Raw genomic sequence first — 22,584 nt, 5'->3', positions numbered from 1 at the left:
CCCCTTCTCCAGAAACCAGCCCAGCACCTTGCCCCAGGCTTCATATAAGCTGCCAAGAAGCCCAAGAAATGTTCTCTCCTCCTTGCACTTAAAACACCAGGCAACCTTAAAAAAAAAAAAAAGAATTAAAAGCCCCTCCAACTACCTGAAATTTATAAAAGGATGTGATTAAGTCTCATGGCACACTCTTTCTCCTAATCAACCTCCACGGGCTACCAGTCCCCCAGCTGCTGTGCACCCTCCGCAGCCACGGCCCTGCAGCACGTCCCAGGACTGTGCCTGCTCTAAAGGGATGTAATGCTGAAGAGTCCGCGGGAGAAAGCTGGCTGGATTTTGCACGTGAAGGCTGCACGGAGGTGGCAGAAAGGAGGAGGGCAGAGCTGGGGGCGCTGGGGCGGCCCCGGGGGAGCCGCTCTGCGGGGCCGCTCTCTCCGCAGGATGGCGGCATCGGCCTGCCCGTGACGCCCGGCACCGGGCGCCGCTCCTCCGGAAAGGAGCTCGCCGCCACTGGGGTCTTTAATCTCTGTCTTTCCTTCAAAGGTAAATGGTTTACTAGGGAAAAAAAAGAAAAGAGGATTTCACCTGCATGTTTTGTCATCTACTGATAGAGCACAGTTTACAGTGCTCTGTGAAAAGGGACTGTGTCGTTCAGCTGTCAGCTACTGTAGTATTTTGTGTGTTAAAATTCAGGGCAAACAGCTGGAAAAGGCCTCCTTTTTATGCAGTCAAGAACTGATTGCAGGCTCTGGCTGGCATTAACGTTCCCTTTGCTGTCATGGGTTTCATTTTATTATACCTACATTTATTTTGAGCCACAGTGAATTTCAGTAACTTCCAATGACGTTACATAAATAGCATCAAATATGCCATTGTCCGTGTCTAAACAGTATAAATCTCTCTTACTGGCTCACACGGTAGAGTCCACTGGATTGCAAAGCATTTGGCACAAGGCTCGGACTCCCGACGCTTTCATGCCAGCTAGCACTCGCGCGTTGTCCCTTTCTGACAGTAAGAGCATTCGGCTTGGGATGTGTCTCCGTGCGTGCTGCTCAACGTACCCTGCAGTCAGCAGGGATCCAGCCACGGCAGTCGCCTCAGCTGAGCGAGCGGCGCAGGCACTAGCTAGCCTGCCCGCCCTGGGGTGGGCTGCCTTACTCCACCGACTGTAAGGGGAGCCTAGACACCTCGTTTGCTTGTAGCAAACAGACAGCTAAAATTAGGGGGTTTAACTGCAGACTGGGGACCCCCTCCTCCTTTGGAGCTACCTCAGGACAGGATTGTCTCCTGCGTTTTACATCCAAGCAGGGCAGGGGTGGGCTGTGATACTCTCTCACCTGATACACGGTGTGCGAGTCTTTCCTAGGAGCTGCTCTTCCTGGTGCCACTCAGGAGACAAAATAACAGGAGAAGCTTTGCAACCCCTTTCCTTTCACATATAAGTCTGCACCAGTGGGACAGGCAGAGTCCAGCTGCATGAACCCAGCAGTTCCCCAGCCACCAGGGATGGGACAGGGCTGGAGAGTGCTACCCACTTGCCAGGCTGCTCCAGGTCGGCATCCAGCTGACAGTGGGTGCTACTCAGCCAGGTTTCCCAACTAATTCAGAGCAGGAGAAGGGTCAGACAGGGTCAGCCCAAGGGTCCCGCCGTCTCCTGCCTCCAGCAAATACTGTTAGGGGCAGATGCCTAGGGAAGGCTAAGAGCAGACAAGCACATGTAGTGCCGCCCTCTCCCAGCCTCCGTTATATTTCAGCTTGGGGAATGAGGGTGAGATAGGTCTCACCTCTCCTTGGGTCCTCATCTCAGCTATTCCACAGCTTCCCGTGAGTGCCACAGGGGAGCACTGGGCACTTTCACATCATGACTTGTCTGGTCTAAATGTAGAAAAGCCAAGTTCTGACCGAAAATAAGGTGTGCATAGAGGGCAGTGTTATGAGACACAGCAAGGCAGACTCAGAAATTCTCTGTGCGTTGGTCCCCCGTCCATGCACTCAGGCCACTGGGCATTTGCAGCAGCCCCCGTGCAAGGCAGGGGGATCCAGCGATTTCTCCGCCGCCCGCGGACTCGGCCGGCAGCCCCTGTGCAGGGCAGGTAGCGTCGCTAGGGCTGGCCCTCGGCCTTCACCTGTTTGCTCTCTTCCTTCCCCTTCTGCTTCATGCTTGGGAACATTTTCTCTTGCAAGCTGAGCCAGGCAAAACCTCTGGCTCTATAGACACTCTTCCCATTCATGTAACGCAAAGCGAGGTTGTGCTGGAAGAGCACTTTTATACCTGTCTCCGAGCCAGCTGCATTGCTCCGTTTTTCCTAACCTCATGGCAGTGGTGCAGAGCCAGAAGGAAATTACATATGAATTCACTTACTGGGAGGAAAGGCCAGCCTGCCCCTGAGAGACATGAGCCCTTGGCAGGGCTGGTGCGGCGGCACCCTGCCCCGGGGACGGCTGCGGTGGCCACGGTCTCCCCCAGCTCTCTTTGGCTCAGGGGCTGGAGTGCACAGCTTCAGTTCCCAAATGGCTAATGCTGCTTAAAAGTAGGCGTTGAGACAGGACAATAGAAAATTATTTACTGCCTGCCTAAGCAGCAGTGCAGAGCTATCTTCTCTCTCTGATAAGCAGAATGTTTTTGACCTAGATTATAACCTCTGGTTTGAACTCAGAGATAAGTGTGGTCATATTAGCATTGCACCAAGGCTCAAAAACAGCTAGAGGCAGCAATGATGCAGCATTTCACGAAGCAGGACGGGACAGACGAGGCTGTACTACCTGGGCAGCCTGCTCCAATAGACCTCACTTTCACTCTGCATTTGGATGGGCCCTGGGGCAGGGGACAGCATAAACCCTAATGGAGTCATATTGTCAGAAGCAGGAATAGAGCTAATTCCAGATACTTGAGAGTTTACAGCCACGCCAGTAAATTTAATTATCACTTTACTGGGCTTTAAGTGAGCTGTAAGACTAATCTAAATTTAACTTGCATTACAGGGTCGACAGCCTCTTTACAAGCTACCTCAACGGGCAAGTGTCAAATTAGGGCTATATCGATAGATAAAGGAAAAAAATAAAGCCATTGATGGCCATAGATTTCCCAGTTGATATCTTTATGCTCTGCTATAAAAGTCTATCACCGTTAATTTAAAGAAAGTGAAAACTGTTGACATCTCTATCAAACACTAATCATTAGGAAACAACTTGAACTAAATATAATTTGAACCAAATAATGTGCACATTTTATTGAGGAGTAAAAACAAGCAAACAGACAGCAAAACCTTCTGGTATTTACACTTCCAGATAATCTGAGTCATTAGTTTAGGACCAGATCCTGTGAAACGTGCAGCTGGAGTCCCTCTGGCTCCAGCAAGGCTGCGCCTCTGGAGACGGCTTCTCCCATGGAGAAGCATCGCCAGCCCTGGAACTGTGGCGTGAAAGTGAGCAGGTTTTGCTTTATAACATGTTTGTAAAAACACATCGCTCCAGTGTAAATCCTTCCAAGCGCGGACATGACTGTACCCAGCCACCCACATGGAGGCGTGCAGGAGAGCCCGTGGGTGGCCCGTGGGTGGGAAGTGGGTGGCTTTCAGCACTGCCACCCAGCAGCAGCAGCAGACCTTTGTGCTCCATAAAGGAATGAATTTCAGCAAAATCCTGCCCTTAGACTTTTGCACCACTGCCACTGCTGTCCTGGTGAAGCAGGTCACAAGGCCTGTGAAATAAGGCAGAAGCAGGGCTCTGCTGGTCCCCAGTGCTTTGGGGAGCTGCTCTGTTCAGGCAAAAGCACTGTGAGGACCCTGTGCAGCTCCCCATCTCCTGGCCTGCTGACCTGGCACCACACAGGACCCCTTCCCACCTTGCCACGTGCAGGAGGTGCCAATGCCTAGCCATGGAATCTACCAGACCTGGTCTTTTCCCTGGCACATCACACAAGGAAGGAGACTGCTCTTGTCATGGCTGGACCTCACAGGAGGTCCTCCATCTGTGTACAATCTTCCTTGTGTTTTGCTCACCCCATTTTCTCTTTCCTGGCTGTTTTTTTTACCAGACAAGACCCACACTAAGTCATACGTCTAGTCCAAGCTAGATGTGTAGCCTCCCTGCATAGTCAATGGAGATAGATAGGTACCTCCAGGGGGTAATTAAACCTGGTCTCTGATGAGTTGCCCTCAGGAGATACCTGCCTTTCTTCATTGCTTGTTCAGAGAGCTCAGATGACTAGCTTAAAGCTAAACACCTATATTTTATATGACTAAAGATAGCCATCTAATGAGCTGAATTCTCCTTACCTGTGGAGAACACTACCTGACAGACATGAACTACACAGGTCCTAGAAATCTATCTATCTATTTTGGCCCTCTTTAAGCATAATCCTGTATAAGAATATATCTAAGTCTAGCAATGCAGTATACCCAAACTAAACATTATACATTTCTTCACACCACCCCTTTATCACAAATCATTCCTACTTGCTGTAGTCGTGCCATAAATTCCTTCCCTTTGCAGAGCTTATGGACCACTTCTGAATCTCACTTGCTGCTTATCTAGGGGGGGCTATACAGAAAAGAGATGTTGGTGCTGCCCTGGAGCTTTGCTGAAGGGCAAATCTTGGTCAGTCCAGGTATCTGAAAAAGCTGAGGTAAGAGGGAGCTCCCTGTTTTCTTCCTCCCAGTTATCTGTGAGTTCGAAAGGCAAGCAGCACTTGTTGGAAGCAATGTCCTTTTAGTGAACTCTATGCTCTGCGTCTGTTTGCATTGCTGAGAAGTGCTTCTTATCTTTTTGGACTTTCAAACCACTGAACTTAAAGAAATACTGGAGTGAAATTATAGCTGCTGCTGATTGAAGTACTATATTTAGGCTTTACTGTAACTTAAACACTGAATTATGAACTCCAAAATATCTTTTACATAAACTCTATCCACCCCACCAAAACACAGAGTTTAGGTATCTTATTTGTTTCATTGACTTGAACCAAATACAGTACAATTCTGATGATATATTAGTCTTAGGGGACAGTCTGAAAACTAGAATTAACCAGGGAAATACAGATAGTCAAAGAAACTGGCCAGTGAGAATATCCTAGCTGTAAACTTCATAGCTTGCCTACTGATTTCTCTAGTTATGAGGAGCCATTTGGCTTCAATTAGCCTTCAGGTTGTTGGACTTTTTTTCAGCAAGACCCCACAAAATTTCAGTCATGTGCAACACACCATCCAAGGTGAAGTGCCCCAGTGGAAATTCAGCTTTGAAGGGATTTAGTCCTCGGTCTCAAGTAAATATCTTAGGTAAAACAATGTGGACAAAGCCCTGCTGAGCCAGCTGACCTTGGTGAAGTCGGACTGTGATTATCTGAACTTCACTTATCTCAAGTGCCCTGTAATTTGATGTGGGATTATATTGTCCACTTCAAACTGAGAGATGGGATTCTGTGTTCCCTGATCAATCTACGGTGCATGACCCAGTGTTCACAGCTAAATCTTGGAAAGGCAAGCAACCCACTTCTGGATAACAAAGTGTTTCATAAATGTAAACTGTTGCATGATCAAGGATGTATGATTAAGGTCCATACACAATTATGAAGAGGGAGAAGTATATAGAGGAAATAAAGCTGGGATCATTTTGGGTAGAAGCTGAGCTGAGATATAGTTGGGGAGGCAGCATGAGCCCTCCCAGGATCTCACAGAGGCTTTCAGGCCTCTGGGATCCTCCTGAGGGCTCTGTGAGTGCTATGAAACACCAGGACAGCTATTCTGGGCAATTCTATGATGACTGTTTAGTAGTCGCCTCTTAAAAACTTGCTGGTTCTTCACTCCATCAGAGGAGTTTTGAGATTAACAGCATCTCATGCCTCTCTCTATCCCAGCCATCCACAGTTAAGCCCAGCAGAAGAGCAACCCTCTTGGTGACCTGTTCCTGGGAGATGCCCTGGATCCATCTATACTAGTATATCACATGGCCCATGGTGAGTTCTCTGGCCCTGAGAGCAAGTATCATGGCCTGCGCTGAGTCCATACAGCTGAACTCTCTTGCTGCCCTCCAAATACAGCTGTCATACCCACAGTGCCTACTGGGAATTGGGCCACACTGTCCCTTGAACCTTGACTGGGTCCTCTTTGGAGGGTGATGGTTGGCAATCACACAGAGTGGACATTTGCTGGCTTTGTACTCAAGCCTTGGGCCTATTTAGTTCACTAGTGTAGACTTAGCCAATGCAGCAACTCTGCCACTGGCTACCATCCAGTGGAAGAAAAAAGACACATCTGCCCTAGACTCTCCACATGCTGATTTCTCCCCTTCTCCCAGGTGAATGGAGCCGTGCATACTTATCTCAGCCAGTTCCCCACAAGCTGCTTTTGGAAGCTTTGAGACACCAGGTGTTCCTCCTAATGCACCAGCTCATGGTGGGAAGGGATTACATGATATTTTTAGTCTTCTGGTCGCAGAGAAGAACATGGAAATGTAACCCAAGTGCTCCATAAAGAAATCAAAAGCATGGCTGCTTCTGCAGCTCCTGCCCAAAGACCTGTGTTGCCCCCAGGATGTCTTAATATTCAAAATCATATACTTATGGAATCTGATTTTGAGAGTCTGGATTTCAGTCACTTTGCATAACCATTTAATTGGCTTTATGCGGAAAACACACTGTAAGAACCAGATGTGTCACAGGACTCACTCACACAAGGAAGTTCATGCACAACAAGCAGGGGTGTGAGTTAACAGCCCCAACACCCATTTTACACTAGAGGAGGAAGCTTCTCTTCTGCATGCTGAGACACTCCACATGACAAGTTAATACATTGGAAACTCTTACTTGGAGTTATTGGGCTATAGAGTCCCCATGAAGACTGATCACCCCCTTCCCATGCCTAGCTGAGTCCCAGTCCTCACCTGAAGACCAGAAATGGAAAAAAGCCAACCACCTCTGTCTAATTCTCCCTACTCAGGAAAAATACGAAATAGAAAAAGCAACTCTTGCCTAGCAAATTCTTCCTTCTCCAGTAGTAAATGTGTGTAGACTGGTGGCCCCCAGCCACCAGAAAAGCATTAGGCTCTAAACCCCACCTCTGCTTTCACTTTTCTGCATGCTCAGAGCTGTGCAGGGATCTGCTGCAACTTTTTCAGCCATTGTCTGAAGTTGTGCTCAGATAGGGAACAACTGGGTTGGTTTAGCCAGACTGAGGTCAGCTGCATGGTAGTGAATGTAGCCCATAATTCACTCAAGGCCAGGGCAGATGGAGGGGGCTACCCAGCCATTTCATCTTGCTTTTGCTTTTAAGGTGAACCTCTGTCAAACGAATACTGCTATAACTGGGCACCCTTCATTTCACAGTGTATCTCAAGATGAAAACATGCCAGTAAGTTGGCCACAAGTATCAAAGAAAAGAAGAGTATCATTGGATGCCAGGTCAGACTGAACACTAATGGACACACATATGGACAAGTCACATATGCATTCCTAGGCTGAGTGATGTAGCCAGCAGGTATACCACTGGCAACACAGCTAAGTAAGTAAGGCAAACAGATATGTATCGGTCAAAGAACAAAATGTTTAGGCCAACCAATGCTGCTAGACAGTTCTCTCCCAGGAATCACCAGTTACGTGAGCACAGATTTGCAGCTCAGCAGATCCATAAGCAGGTGAGATAAGAGATAGCACGAGACAGGATCTAATCAATAACCCATTTTCCACAGTAGCCTTCCTAGAATGGAAAGGCAGAACTGATGCCTTGTGTGGGAATCATAAAACTCACAAAATGAAGTGCTTTCCCATGGTGACCCATAGGGCAAGTTTCCTCCCACCAATGCTCTACAGCTTCTCAGGCTTCAGCTGAAGTTGGGGCTGCAGGTGGCCAGGCAACAGGAGACAGGTCTTGGCTTAAGCGTTCATTTTAGCCATACTGGAAATTATAATACAGAATAACACTAAATTGCACCTACCTGTCACCTGGGGATATCTTGCTGCCTCACAGTCCTCTAGTACTACCTGGGCGTCAGAGATGTATTAAGGTGGCTTTTCACAGGCCTGGCCTGAGGCAGAGGGAAGGTATGTGACTTACATAAAACTACACTGTGACTTCTAATTGAGGATTATTTGGCTTGCATATCTAGGAAAATATGATATTACTGATTTAAGCTGGAGTTCCCAGTATTTCAAAAACACCCATATACCTCTGGAAGTTGTAAGCCTGATGGTCTATTATGTCATACTGATGATTTCAAAGGTTAAATTAATAAGAAAGTGAACACTGAAGAACACTGAAGAGATATTCCTAATCCTCCTTTCCTTCACAAAAATTTTTCTAATAAAACATTTCTATAAAAGCACCAATAAAACAAACAGCATGATATATTTATAATTAATTTGCAGCTTATGAAATCACCTCGTGAATGAAATGTTTGTCTAATTTTTATGAGGCTCAAGAAGTGAGGAAAGATAATGCCAGGGAGAGAAGAACAGATTTAAATAGTGTCTACTAGTTCCCTTTCATTCTCTGAGCAGCAGGAGGAGATTAATGATATTGTCACAACAACATTAATGATGCTGTAAAATCATAAGGACAAAGAGAGCAAGGATTTGATAAAAGTGAGATTTACAGCTGCATCAGTCAATTTAATTATCTTTTACTAGGCTTAAACTAAGCAGTAAGACTAATCTCCATTTAACATGTTTTACAGGGTCTGCAGGCGCTTTACAATCCTCCTCCATTCAGCAATGTCAAATTATGGCAATATTGATAAAAGAGAGGTGTAAATGGTTGTCTAGTCAATCCCAGAACCAGTTAATATCTTTTTTACTGCATTGTAAAAGCCTATTACTCTCAAGTTTTGGAGTGAAATTTGTGGACAGTAATCTGAGTTGATAATGTTTAGAAAACAAGTTCAGAGAAGATAAAGATCCACATCCACCTGCCTGCACTTGCTATAAAAGGCCATGCTGGCTTTCCCTGCAGAGGCTTTGCTGCCTGCCTCCAGCCCTGCAAGCATCTGCTCGAAACGGTGCTGGTTCACCCTGCGCTTCTCCTTGTGTAACTCAGCTGGCTTCACTGGGAATAATCCTCTTTCACACCGCACGTGAGGAGAATCAGGCCCAGCCGATATCAGGGCTTGGCTCATGTATTATCACTGACACGTCAGAGCTTGGTAATGCCCAAGACCTGCTTCAAACAAATGAGAATAAAGATTCCCAGCCCTTAGAGTCTTTCAGGGCTCATTAGCAAAAGGAAAACTTGGGTGTCAGGGAAGTCAGACTGTCCTTCCCCCCAAACACCCAAAACACTTTCTGCTAATTTGGACAGACTGCTGATTTTGGCAGCTTGTGTAGCATTGCTGAAAGGACTGTGCGACAAAACGGTGGTTGGCCTGAACCACTCTGCCGGCATCATTTTTGACTGATCCCTGGGGCAGGCCAGAAGCAGGAGCAGGGGCTGGTGGAGGCCCCTCGCCCTGGTGGGGAGGTGAAGCACCCATGGCTCAGCCCGTGGCACTTGGCTGCATGCAGGTGACAATGGCACCATGCAGGTCCTGACCTTGACTTCCAGTAGCAGCAAACAAGCACGCAGAATAAGTAATTTGATGCCAAATGCTAAGTGTATAATGGGATATTTGTCCTTATTAGATCATGCAGAACCATGATAGATTATGCATGTTAATTTTCTCTGTGCTGTTTTTAAAAACCAAGTGTCTCGGGTACTTCAGGTCAATAGGTTTGATTTTTTACTCTCCATTACTTTGTGGGGTTACTTATACCTGCACAAAGCAGGTGTAAAACCCAACCATTTCCATCTGATAAACTGTTTTATGGCTGCTGAGCCCTGCCTTTCCACAAAGGTATCTTGCTTTGAGCTACAGAGAAGCAAGCTTCTGGAATCAGGGGCAGCAGAAAAATGCTTAAATTTGCAGCTTGTTTTTATCTTTGGTCTCCAAAGAAACTAATAAAAATGTAACTTAAACGGCCAACAGTTCCCAGCAAACTGCACGCTTCAAGCCCAGCTGGAGTCACCTGTTTGGCCGCTTGTTTGGCTGCGTATTATTTGACACTTAGCAGCTCGAGAAAAATCTCAGTCTTTTATAATTAGCTCATGTTCTCTTTCCCTGCTCTCCAAGCAGAGCAGCATCAGTCTCACCTATCACCAGGTATGGCTTGCAGTGAAGAAACAGATTTGCTGAAATTTACTGCGGGCTCTGCATCTGAGAACTCTGTTGGAAATTTAGTTTCCATTTTACCTTTCTTGATTTCATACTGTTGCCTGTATTCAGAGTGCTGTCGGCTAACCTATCGCTTTGAGCCATCATTTCTGCTAGTCAGATATGTATGCAATTTTAGAGATACTGTGCTCTTACTAATGCACTTTATGTGTCATTTTTAGACTAAGGAGTTAGTCTTCCCATGAAACAAACTTCAGAATCCAGACCTGCCCTATGCTGCTGAAATATAGTTATTCTGGTCAAGAGTTGTTTAGAAAATCAACAGAGTAACCGAGCCAAGTGTTTCTACTATATCTTATTTTTAGCTGTCTCAAAATGCTTTTTACCAAAAATGAAATAATCCTCTGGAAAGAAACTAAAAATATTTCTCTTGTCAGGCAGGAAAAGAGGCTTAAAAGTCTTTGACAATTTGCCCAGAGAGCTTACAGCAAAATTGCTAACAGAACTCAAATCTGACTTATAGTTACATTGGACACATACTACAGCCCTGCCTCATGGGCAATTTTCCTCAGCTTGCTTCTCCATCCTGTATTCTGAATTGCAGTGCATATAATGCCGTCCCGACAGAGCCGAGCTGCCCCCTCACGCGGCAGCTCTTAAGTGATCTGGTATGAGTGGGCCTGGGTCTACTTTGACCCTTGAACCGCAATGCCTGGGCCCAGCAGCCCACCGCTCTCTGGTGGAGTGAGCTATGGTGGGGGTGAAATCCCAAGCAGGCCCCAGAGGAGGGCTGCCAGGAGAGAGCTTCTGCCAGCACCCGCGGCTCCTGGGCACCCCCGGAGAGGCTCTCCCCTCAGGCGCCTGTCTGCAGACGGGAGCCACCTGGAGCTCGGTAGTGACTGGAGGGAGGTCTTATGCACCAGAGCTTTAAAAAATTGGGAAGGCTGCAACTCCACAGCAGTTCCTATCAATCTGACACCACCAACACCAATGATCCCCTCAATGCTCTTCTGTCCCGGGGAGCCTCTAAAGGAGGGATTTCAAAGCAGTGGCTCGCCCTAACCGGTAACAGTCCCAAACTTCACTGCCCTGTTCAAGGAACCTCCACAAGGCCCAGGGGGAAAGGGTGTAGAAATTGGCAGGAGGTCCAAACAAGGTCTTCAGGACTGAGCCCCCAGTTGCAGAATTACTCTGTCAATAAGTTCTGAAACGTGCTCAGTGCAGGAAACAGGGAAAAAGTCAGTTCAGGATTCTTATCCACCAGATCTTATCAGGGTGGTAAATCTGGTCTTTGATCCTTTGTCAACAACGCACAAAGTTGGAGACAGCTGCCACCACCCCGCTCAGCGATGCAGTCATCAGGGTCTCATAAAACATTTATGAAACCTGCAATAAACTGGCCTGATAAGGAGCAGGACGCTGAGTTTCAGGAGTCAGCAGCTTCTTGGGGAAGAATCCTCCTCTAACTCCAAGGCTTCTTTGTTTAAATAGCAAACACAAGCCACCAATTGCACCCTGCCATAAAAGCCGGGACCAGGGAATTTTCACCAGCCCTAGTGACTGCTGAATTTGTCTGGTATGTACTGTCATGCACCATTTGCCTTTCTGACTTGCCAGTCCTAGAGAAGGGGGGAGACCAGGGGAAAATGAGATAAATGAATAAAATTCTAACTGAAGAAGGAAAGGGAAAGTTATCTACAAATGGACAGTGGGACTGTGTCTAGAATGAGGAAGAAATGGAACTTGGAGCTGAATTTTTTTTTATTTTACTCTTAGACTTAATTCATTTTATGAGATTCTCTGTGTTTGGTCCAGTGGCAGAGCACGGGATGGGAAGTGGTGAAACAGCTTCTGTTCCCACCTTTGCCAGCTACTAGAAGGATGACTGGACAAGTCACAACCCTTCCTTCTGCCTTAGTTTCCACCTCAAGAAACTAAGTTGACCTGCCTTCTATGGGTCCCTGTGCCTATGCCTTCTTTCATTGATCTTTTACAGGTGACTAAATCCCTAAGAGAAATTTAGGTGCCCCAAGAGTCCTTCCTGAGGCACATAAACCTCAGGAATACAATCACACTACAGTTAGTGTTGTGTAGTAATTTCCACTTGCTTCAACAACATGGAGCACATCTCAAAAGCAGGATGTCTGCATTAGCCCGATGATCTACCTGAGCTACTACATAAAGTAGCTTTACCACTCTTGGGCCCCCCTTGATTACCCACTGGGATATTTCATGTTCTTTGGAACAATATTAGCCTGGGAGAACTACCACTTTCCCAAACACAAGTCTCCTGGCCAGGGACTGTTTCTCACGGGCAGTGTTCTGTGGCCACACTCTTCTGGAGGCTCAGAGTTAACTAGCATGGATGGGGCCACTCCATGACAAATGGCCTCAGTGCCAGAACAGTCCCAGCCCATTTAAATTCACCCATGCACTAATGACCTACTTGTCTAGGCTACAGTTAGGTCATGGCGTGCTCTTTCTTTCTGACCCAATGAATTACTGGCAGCACAGCTTCAAAAGGAAGCAGGAAGAATGCTTCTTTTCCTCCTCACTTCTGCTCCAACATTGCCCAGATCTGGGTGGTTTGAGAAATATTGCAGGGGCAAAAGAGAAGCCATTCGGTGGCTCTCAGGCCCAGAAGACCAGGGAAGATTGTGCTCATACAGCATTCATCAGATGCTAGGGTGAAGCTGGGGATAGGGCCACTCCTGCTCCAGCTTGATTTTGAGGAAGCAGCAGCTGCTCTCACAGCTGTGCACAGTGTGCACAGCTGGCCCTGACGGTGTGTGCAAGGGGTAGGCTGGAGAGCACCTCTTGGCCTGTCCCCTCAAGGGGCTCCTGCCTCCCGATCTGTCTGTCCGTCACCACAGCCAGAGCAGAGGGTCTCTGGGAATATTCAGTAATTGAACCTTAGGTGTCTGGAAACTTCTGTACCAAAGGTTATGTGGCTCGTGATGTGTAGGGATGTTCAGGGAAAGGATATTCAAGCTGAGCTTAACTTCAGCATGGCCCATTCCTCTGTCACTCCAGCTGTGCTCTGCACTCTCCTTTCACTATCATTGGACACATCCTTTGCCTATGTGCTCATGGATTCTGCACCCTAAGCATTATCTTCTACTTGGATATTTCTAGATCAGTCTGTGTTTAAATCCCACCGCTTCTTCCTGCATTGTTTCTCTAAGATCTGGCCATTCCTTTGCATCCACACAGGTATGCTACTCGTCCATGCACTCACTATGTTAAGGCTGGGTTCCCACAATTTTTTCCTCATCCAAGAAAAGCCTGCATTGTCCTACTCACAGGCAGTCAAATTGCTGCTGCAGGGAGTGTCTCTCCTGGCCTGCTCATTCACCCACATCTTCTCCATCTTTCTGCTGACAGTTTCTCCTCATGGCAAACATGAGCTGCTCATATTCACATCTAAAGCACGTTTGGACTTAGCTCATTGCTCCTAAATGCTTCTTAGCTATCAGTTCTGACTCTGCCCTGAGAATAATTCTCAAAACACTCAAAAACTGTTACAATCTCAGAAAAGCGCCTCCATAACCCCTCCAAGCTGCCCTTCTTGCTTGGGGTGAGCTCCCTATAAACATTCAATTCATTTTCCTCCAAAGAACAATAAAATTTTCAACTGTTGCTCAGCATTGTTTCATTGCCATCTTGTGTTATCTGTCCATTTGCTTCTCCTCACCTTGATACAGATGGCTGTGTGCTAATGCAGTGCCTAGCACAGTGCAGGTAGTCTGCAACTGGAGTTCCTAGACATGCCTGTAATACAGGCAATAGTAACATCCTATTATTATATCCTTTCTTTTTTCCTGATGGCCATGAAAGGTTTCAGGAAGAAACGCAGGAGAAGAAAAGATAAACCCTGTTCTGAGTTGTGTTGATCTTCATAGAAATAGATTAGAAATCCCTTCAAACCTTCTTTTCAGATGGTTAGATGAAGTGACTACTTTTTTAAGGAACAAGATTGCTGAAACAAATAGTCAGGTAGACTAGAAAAAGCTAGCTAGCTAGATACAGTCAAACAGAAGCAAAGAACACAGAGAGACACTTACCATTGCCTTTCTCATTGAACTAAGTTGACATTAGTGAAGAATTCTAATTAACTTTGTTTTGCTGGGACTGGGAGGTATATCAGAGCAGAAATAGCTCTGGGCTCCCAGTATAAGAGAGACATGGAGCTACTGGAGCAAGTGCAGTGAAGGGCTACTAAGATAATTAAGGGACTGGAGTGTCATTCGTATGAGGAAAGGGTGAGAGAGCTGGGACTGTTCAGCCTAGATAACAGAAGGCTCAAGGGGCATCTTATCAATGCATACAAATAACTGAAGGGAGGGTCAGATTCTTTTCAGTGGTGCCCAGCGATCGGACGAGAGGTAATGGGCACAAACTGAAACACGAGAAGCTCTCTCTGAGCATAAGGAAAAACTTCTTTACTGTGAGGGTGGCTGAGCGCTGGAACAGGTTGCCCAGAGAGGCTGTGGAGGCTCCATCCCAATGGTATATGGAGAATTCTTATTGCTTTTGTCTGCATTTTCTAAGAATGAAAGGAAAGGTTTTCATCCTACAAGTTTCATAGGTAGAAGCACCGTATGGGCTGAATCTGAACATATACACTGCAGTCGGGATTAACACTAGAATTATGACTCTAGCTGACTTACCCCAGCCTCTTGTCCTTGGTCTGTCAATAAAGCCACTCTTTCTGTCATCACACACAAGAAAATCTTCAGGTGAGGCAGAGCAGTTGTAGTAAATCCAAACTTACTTACATTTTCAGAAGGTGTATCTGAGAAAAATAAGAGCAGCCACATTAGGGCTATGATCTCCAGAGAGCCATAAGTGAATTAAACCAGCATACAAGGAGTTGAAACCCCATCCTGGTTTTATGCTTGGAGCTTATTATCTACAGGAATACCGTGTGAATAATGACATATCATCAGTGCAAACTGAAATATACTGTGGCCAAATCATCTGTAGCTATCAGTTTAACATAGTAGCACATAAAAAGAAATGGATACATGTAAAAAAATGGATATATCAAAGTGTCAAGGACACATTAAGGGGAGTAGTATTTTTAGGTTTTTTGATTTGAAGTCATATGAAAAAATTATGATTTTAGAGGTAGCTCCCAGTCAGAAAGGGAAATTGCTGATAGAATCACGTGTGTATGTGCTGCCACCTTGTTATTTACACGGGGGATTCAAACCCTTGCTTTCCTGAATGCCGGGGAACTGAAATGACAAAAGATAGCCTATTTTCCCAATTCAAAGCCCTACTTCTGGTTAGCACCAAGATCAAATCTTTCTCCCTTTGATGTCATGAGGCCACAATTCCAACGTGTATTCTGGCTATCTTTGGGGTTTCTTTTCAACAAAGGCAAAAAAATAACACATGAAATATTACCTAGAACTCAGATACACATAATAATAGCTAGTAAATCACCTAGCCCATGTTTTTTATTTGTTTTTGGTTTATGTGATATATTCACAAAGTTAGGGTGCAAGCCAGTATTGTTTCTGATATCTGATTTCATAAAGAAGTTTAATTGTTTCTTAGAGGTAACTTAAATCATGCAGACTACACCCTACTATAACAAACATGTATTTGCAGCTGCATACTTATTTTATTGTGTAATCTCCACAAGATAAACAGCTGTGATGTTCTGACTGGTATTACTGTATTATTTACCATCAAACTACTTAGAAGTTTGGTGGTACAATCATATGTTCTCTCCCTGTTAATTTAGTTTTATTTCAGACGATTAAAAGCACTAATAATAACAATTGCTCAGCAGTAGCAAGAAATCGGTGTGGGAAGAATTCCAAGCAACAGAAATAGATACAAAGATACCTTAATTAGATATATGTTATCAGTTACTTATAGTAATAAAGCACTAATTCAATCCTTCTGTATAGCCACAAAAAACCTGTAATAAATTTCAGATTTGGTAATAAAACATTACTATGTGCTTTGATTAGATGATAAAATAGGTATTACTTTTTAGAAATACATACAAATACAAAATGCTTCTAATCTAAAATTTTACTTTACTTGCAACATTTTGAATAAAAGTTCTGCTGGTACCACAGAGCTGTCTCTGTTTTCCTGTTAGCTCTGGTGATTGACCGTGGTGGCTGGCCTGTGCCTGGCATTATTTAGGTGACCCAGTTTTCTTCCTTGCTCTGTTGCAAGTAACCTCAGGACAGAAGTCTCTACTTGCTGCAGTTTGATGCAATTGGTCAGCTGACTGATCAAACACTGTTACTTTGTAGCACGTAATAAATTGTATGACTTGCTCTGTGCCTCTATAAGATTATGTTCTTCTACAGAAGAAAAAAAAAGTCTCTTACATATTCACAAGTTAGCTAACACCACTTGGAGGGATACAAGCAATGCACTTATTTTGTCGTATGTTAGTTTATCAAAAATACCACAAACATGGCATTTTGTCCACACAGGTGCAAAGTCTATGTCCAGCTTCCAGCATGAGCAACCTTCTAGTGACCCTCAGTGGTCTGAAGGTGGCCCCAGGTCATGAAATTGTAGCTGAGCAGCTCTACAGTTACTACCTAGCCTCACACAAGCAAAGGCCTTCATAATCCTTGAAGCCTTCTTCCTCTGTATAAGCCGAGAGCAAAGGGCTCTGCATGGCCATGCAGCCAGTTGTTCCAGTTGCAGAGCTTGCTCTTGGATGAGAAAGAAGGGTTTGCATTAACTAATCTAAGGATGAGGACAAGAACCTCCCACGCTGAACAGCACGACTCCAACAAGTCCACTGCAAGCAGGGGCTTCCATTGGGGAGCTGTAGGATGGGGGACAAATGGGGGGTTAAATTATCTGCATGAAAAATCCTGTGTGCAGTAATGAGGAGACATATATAATGAGCTGCATGCAGAGCAAGATGTCTAGAAAAAATATTTTAAATAGATATGTATGTATTCTTGACTGCACATGCCTACAGCATGTCTTCCAGATACTGCAGAAATGGGTGGTCCTAAGGCTGTAGACTGGGGACTGCTGATGCATCTGAGGGAGCTCTGTACACAGCACCTGGAACAAGAAGGACTCTTACCTAGGACTGGGTAACGATAGTATGGGTGTTTTCTGCACTATGACCAGGCAGTTTTTGAAAATGGAAGTGCTGTGTGAGTAAGCAATTATAGGAGTCCTATAAACCAGAGGAGGGGAGCCTTTGCTATCTATTCTTGATTTCGTTAGTCTTTTCATCTCTTCTCTCCTCTCCCCATTTAAATAAAACTGCTATTGAAGTTTCCCTTATGCTTTCCTCCATTTCTTTCATTGGCTTCCAGACTTTTCCACTTCTAATTCATGCTCTTCTGCTTCTCTTTACAATCTTGCATAATTTTGGCAGGCATTTAGCTCTGATACCATTTTTCCTACTTTCTCCCTGTACATCCTTCATACTTGTCTCTATTCTGTTTTTATACACTACATGCTATGGCTTTTTATACACTACATTTAGGCTTTTTATTCAAAGATCCTCATTTAAGTGTCACCATAGACTGAGGAAGGCAACAATGTCTGGCAGCCCTGGAGGGCAGTCTGGGCTGCTTGTCACTCTTTTGACCTTGGATACCATTGTGGTCACAATAATTGAGCTGGGCACATACATGAGGCAACGGGAGTGCATCTCTGCACATTGCACAGCAGGGTATATACCCGCAGCGCTCTCTTCTGAGGGGCACAAAAAAGCAATATGCAACCTCTCTTTTGCACCCTGGGCCAGCCCTTTCACTAATAAAATTTACCAGTGGCATCACTGCATCCATATGGATCAATACCAAGAGAAGAACAAATCTACTTTTTCCATGCCCTCAGAAGTTTAGCACAGTGTAAATCCTCTTCTGCTTTGCTCTATGCTGGGAGGGACAAACCCTAGTAAAAGCTATAGGCAAAGTTAAGATATCAGGAATCAGTGTGGTGTGTTGTTTAGCCAAACATTAGTCCTGATGAGCCAGGGTTTGCAAAGCTTCTGGGACTGGTTCATTTAAAAGCTGAATTTCCAGATATTTGCAAAGGACTCAAAGCTTTCTGCTTAGACCAACTTGAAGGGGACAAGTTAGCCGTGTTGTTCTGCTGTTGCACAAGATGAAGATTAGGAGATGAGGTCTAATCCAGGACCTGGTGTTACTGGAATAAAAATGGCCTTTTCCTCCAGTCACAACTGGGGAACAGTCCTCACAGAGATTTTTTCACAGCCACTTCACCTCTCCTGTCCCATGGAGGTAGACTCGACATTTTTCTTCAAGAGAGGAGAGTTTCTGGCCTTCAGGTAGACCTCCGATCATGACAACTCACAGAGAAGTGTGTGGCAGTTTAATCCCTTTGGTGCATGCTAACACAATACTGTCTCTCCACTCATCAGAAAGGTCCATTTTCAAGATCTAGAGACGACTTCAGTGATAGCTGGGGCAAAGTTTTATACCCTTGTGTTCCCACTGGGCATGTTGCCTTTTCTTAGGCACCAGAGAGATGCCGGAAGCGGGCTTTTTTTTTGTTCTGGCACTCATGAAACAGCTCTTAATTTGCCTTAATTGTTCCCTCCTGGGCGCACAGTGCATTCAAACACTATTGACTGCAGTAAAATAAGCCTTTGCTGAGCATATATATTTTGTATCTTAAGGATGACTGCCTATGTAGTTGGTGAAAAGAAGTGGAACTACAAGTTAATTATGTTCATTATCCCTAATGAGTGAAGTCTGCATACTGCAAATTCCTGAGTAGTGCTGAAGAAGCTTATGGATAAATGCAACTGAAGTGCTTCATCTCCCAGACTTTCAAAGGGTTTCAGACTATGCGCCCAGACAGCTGGCTGTAACTGATGAAAAGACTTTTCTCAAAAGTGTGCCGTGTTCCTTGTAGCAGTTAGTTCCATGTGATTTCATACTCCACATAATTGTCATTTCTGTAAAGCACTGGGATTCAAATAGATGAGACACCAGAGATGCTCCTGTTGTTTCACAGATGCATAAATTCAACAGAACCCTTACCTAGTCTCATGAAAAAGTCACATCTTTCTGTGTTTTGAAGAAAGAAGTATTGCAGTAGATAGCATCCTCATTACAGCACACGCTTTTCTGCAATGGTTCAGCCTCCTGGAAACACACAAACCCCTTTAGTCTGCTCCTGACCTACTGAAATTAATGGGAGTGTTCACTAGTAACCTTAGCAGAGCCAGGATTTCATGGACTGTGCAACACCATGTGCTCTCTGGAGGCTCCTACAGGGGTCTGATTAACTTGAGCAGAAAGCAAGTCTGCAGAGTCCAATAAAAGATATGCTTGGTGTTGACACTGGGATTGCTGTCCATTACTACCTGCTCATGCTTACTCATAACTCCGTGCATTATATAGGCAGCAAGTAAGTCAGTAGACCATAAAATATGGATATATATGGAGATAAGACAGAACCTCAGAAATTTGATGAGTGTGGTTCTGGAAAATAAGCACGTGTCCATTTCTTAACACCTTCTTGATAAATATAAAAGAATAAATTGCTCAGATTGAAAGATCACTGTCTACCATTTATCAGAGTAGAGGGAACATGCTCTTCAGGAGGGCAGACAGTTTCAGTAGGCTCTCCCACGTTGGAAATAGCTGACTCTACACACTCCTTTTGACACCACAGAGATTCCTTCTGTGTGGTATGGGTGATGCCCATTTTAAGGATTTGTGCAGAAGGTGATTTTCATGAATTTTCAGTAGTGAAAAGAAGGAATCATCTTCTGTATTAATGTCCTCCTGGGAATGTATTCCAAAGAGAACATGCCTGCAAGGTCATGCACTTGTGTCACAGGCCTCTTTGCCAAGCAAAGCTACTGTTTTTGAGTTTCTAACTCCACTTCTTTAAATTTTTTTTCTTTTTTCACTTCCATGGAATTTGAAGCCTGAGAGTCTACCCTGAGAGTCACCCACCAGAAAGGATAGGCAGGAGCCAGCAAGATACTTGCTAATCAAAATGATTGATAGCATACTTGTGATTCCTCTTATTTGAAATTATTTATAATTTAGGAGAGTGGAAAAAGGACAGTACTTAAATTCAGAATTCAAGGTTTCAGCAAAGTATCAAAGGCTTCAAAAAAAGATTCCAGAGTCCTGAAAAGAGTAACAAAATAAATGGACTTAAACAAGGACCTCTAGGAGAAATCTATTCAGTCTTGTGCTTGAGTCTTGTAAGATTTGAGCCTGAAATTTCATGTGTTCAGATGCAGCTAGAGTTGTATTTTTTGAAATCAGCTGTAAAACTCCTGGCATTTTCAAAGATGGGGCAGAAAGGCTAATGCAAGTATGAGTTACAGAGTTCATGTACGCAGGGTACATTACCAGGCACTGTGTTAAACTTTACACACTTTTATATCAGTCCACCAAAGAAAGAAGCAGACATATTTGTTGCACTATGCCATTTCACTTGCCTCCTGTTCTGTTCTCAATCCATATTCTCGCAGCCACAACTTCCACATGACCGTATTATTACCCAGGGAAAATTCAGCCGGTTACTTCCTCTTCACCCTGAGTCCCCCGGGCTGCCCACTCCCACTTGGCTGATAGAGGCAGGAGTTGCTCCATTTTCCCAAGAGGCCAAGAAGTACAAATGGGCAGTCCCACAACGTGCTGTATCACTGAGCTCTGAACTGCGGCCAGTTGGCTGTCTGTCAGCACGCAATCCAAACACTGGCCAAGGCTGCGCTGGCTGCAATAAACCCTTCAGGGCTGCAAAACAGGTCAGAGATCTCAAAGAATACAGCTCTGCTGCAGTAATGATTAACAGGGTGGTGGCAAAAGTCCCTGAGGCTTTGGCTGGGTCTATGTGTGTGCATGTAGACATGTGCATACACCAATGGGAAAGTTTATCTGTCCCAAGCCAGAAAAATCCTTTGCAGGGGTAAAGCCTCACTCATGGTGGGCTATTCGCTCAACAGATATTAGGGTTGAGTCTTCCCGATTTTCTCTGAATTAGCAGAGAATTCCCAACTGTTATATTTCAGACAAAGAACTGAAACAAGGATGAGTGATCAGATGAGTTGCCATCTCTACACCTTCTAACGGACACATATGCAATCCCAGATTCCAGTCTCCAGTTCACAGATGTAAACCTGAAATTGGAGAAAATTGGCGTTTTTCTAAATGTACAGCCATTTAAAAGTAGAATCTGGAAATCTGACCTGAACTGATACAATATAATCTTTTGAGATTGCTGTGTTATGCATCACTGCATATCCTAAAACCAAGTGATTACCTGTCTAATTGTTAATTTCCAAAGTGAAATAATGTACCAGTTACTTGTGGTTCCCATGTGAATTTTTACCTTGTTCTTAACTTACACTTGTTACATTTAGAAACATAAAGCTTAGGAATTTTTCCCATGTTTTACAAAGCACACTATCATGCCTTCTTAGAAAACAGATGTTTTTTTAAAAAAAGGATCTAATCTATCTACCCTTTGCATATAAAAGTGTGTCTGTGTATACATACACTCATACAATGGATTTATAATGGTATATATGTGCGTCGTGTTGTTAGACGGACAATTAGAAAGAATAGCATTCATGCGATCTGAATAATAAAAAGTACCTGTTATCAATGTCCCTATGCTCAATTATATCAAACAACACTCCAAAAAGCAAAACACCGGCGGCAGGTGGTGGGAGCACAGTGGAGACAGAATCCCCTTCTGACCCTTCTCAGTTTCTGTTTGGTTTAGGAATCAGCAAAAGAGACACAGAGACATTCCCATGGTTCAAGCCTAGTTCTCTTTTGAACGATCAGAGCCATTCCTACTAGTTCTTACAGCTGAAATTGCCCAAGCATGGTTTTAACAGATTATCTGCAAGCTACACCAGAGACCCACTGCCAGCCTTTGAGAAGCATTAGGCTCCGTACTGCGTTTCTGAGGCACCCCAAGCAAGCACCAAAGCAATGGAGAAGTGAGAGCTGTGAGGAATGCCAGATCCCGGCCACTGTAATCACTGACCGTTTCCTTCCTTTGTCAGGATCTTGATTGGCAATCTGATCCTTGCAGGAGTTTCCTCTATCCCAAGCCAGTGTCAATACAAAACCAAATGGCTAAAATGTAAATGTAGACCACAAAACTCCTGAGTAAAAGTGGATAACATTCCTTGACCTTCCCACTGATAAAGTTGCTTTACTTCCTCCTCTAAAATGAAGATTAGTTGTTATATAGTATTTACATTAGTTTATATGGCTACATCCTCAAGCCTTTTATTCAGCCAAGCGAGCCTGTGCCAAAGCCCAGGTGCAGGGCTGCAGAGGCGGTGGGAGCTGTGGCCTCCCACGGGTCCCACCTGCTTTGGCATATGCTCCTGCTCACGTGCTGGAGGAGCCGTTGCGCAGCCCCTCACCCACGGACACCTCCTGGGTGCACCCGCCCTGTCAGGTGGTGGCTTCAGGAGGGCTTCTCAAGCAT

At 44.8% G+C, this 22,584-nt stretch overlaps 1 long non-coding RNA gene across 1 annotated transcript in view; it reads right to left on the bottom strand.

Annotated features, from left to right (window-relative positions):
- Positions 1-22,223, bottom strand: part of LOC112988403 (uncharacterized) — a 49,051-nt gene extending 26,828 nt beyond the window's left edge. The window contains exons 1-2 of the long non-coding RNA XR_010392413.1: positions 22,132-22,223; positions 14,802-14,926 (exon numbers count right to left, since the gene is read on the bottom strand). This is a non-coding gene — a long non-coding RNA (uncharacterized LOC112988403). The remainder of the gene's footprint in view (positions 1-14,801; positions 14,927-22,131) is intronic.
- Positions 22,224-22,584: the final 361 nt, after the last annotated feature.

The sequence above is a fragment of the Dromaius novaehollandiae genome, chromosome 1 (assembly GCF_036370855.1).
Source record: "Dromaius novaehollandiae isolate bDroNov1 chromosome 1, bDroNov1.hap1, whole genome shotgun sequence".
Lineage (NCBI taxonomy): Eukaryota > Metazoa > Chordata > Aves > Casuariiformes > Dromaiidae > Dromaius > Dromaius novaehollandiae.
This window is presented reverse-complemented; position numbering and strand designations above follow the sequence as displayed.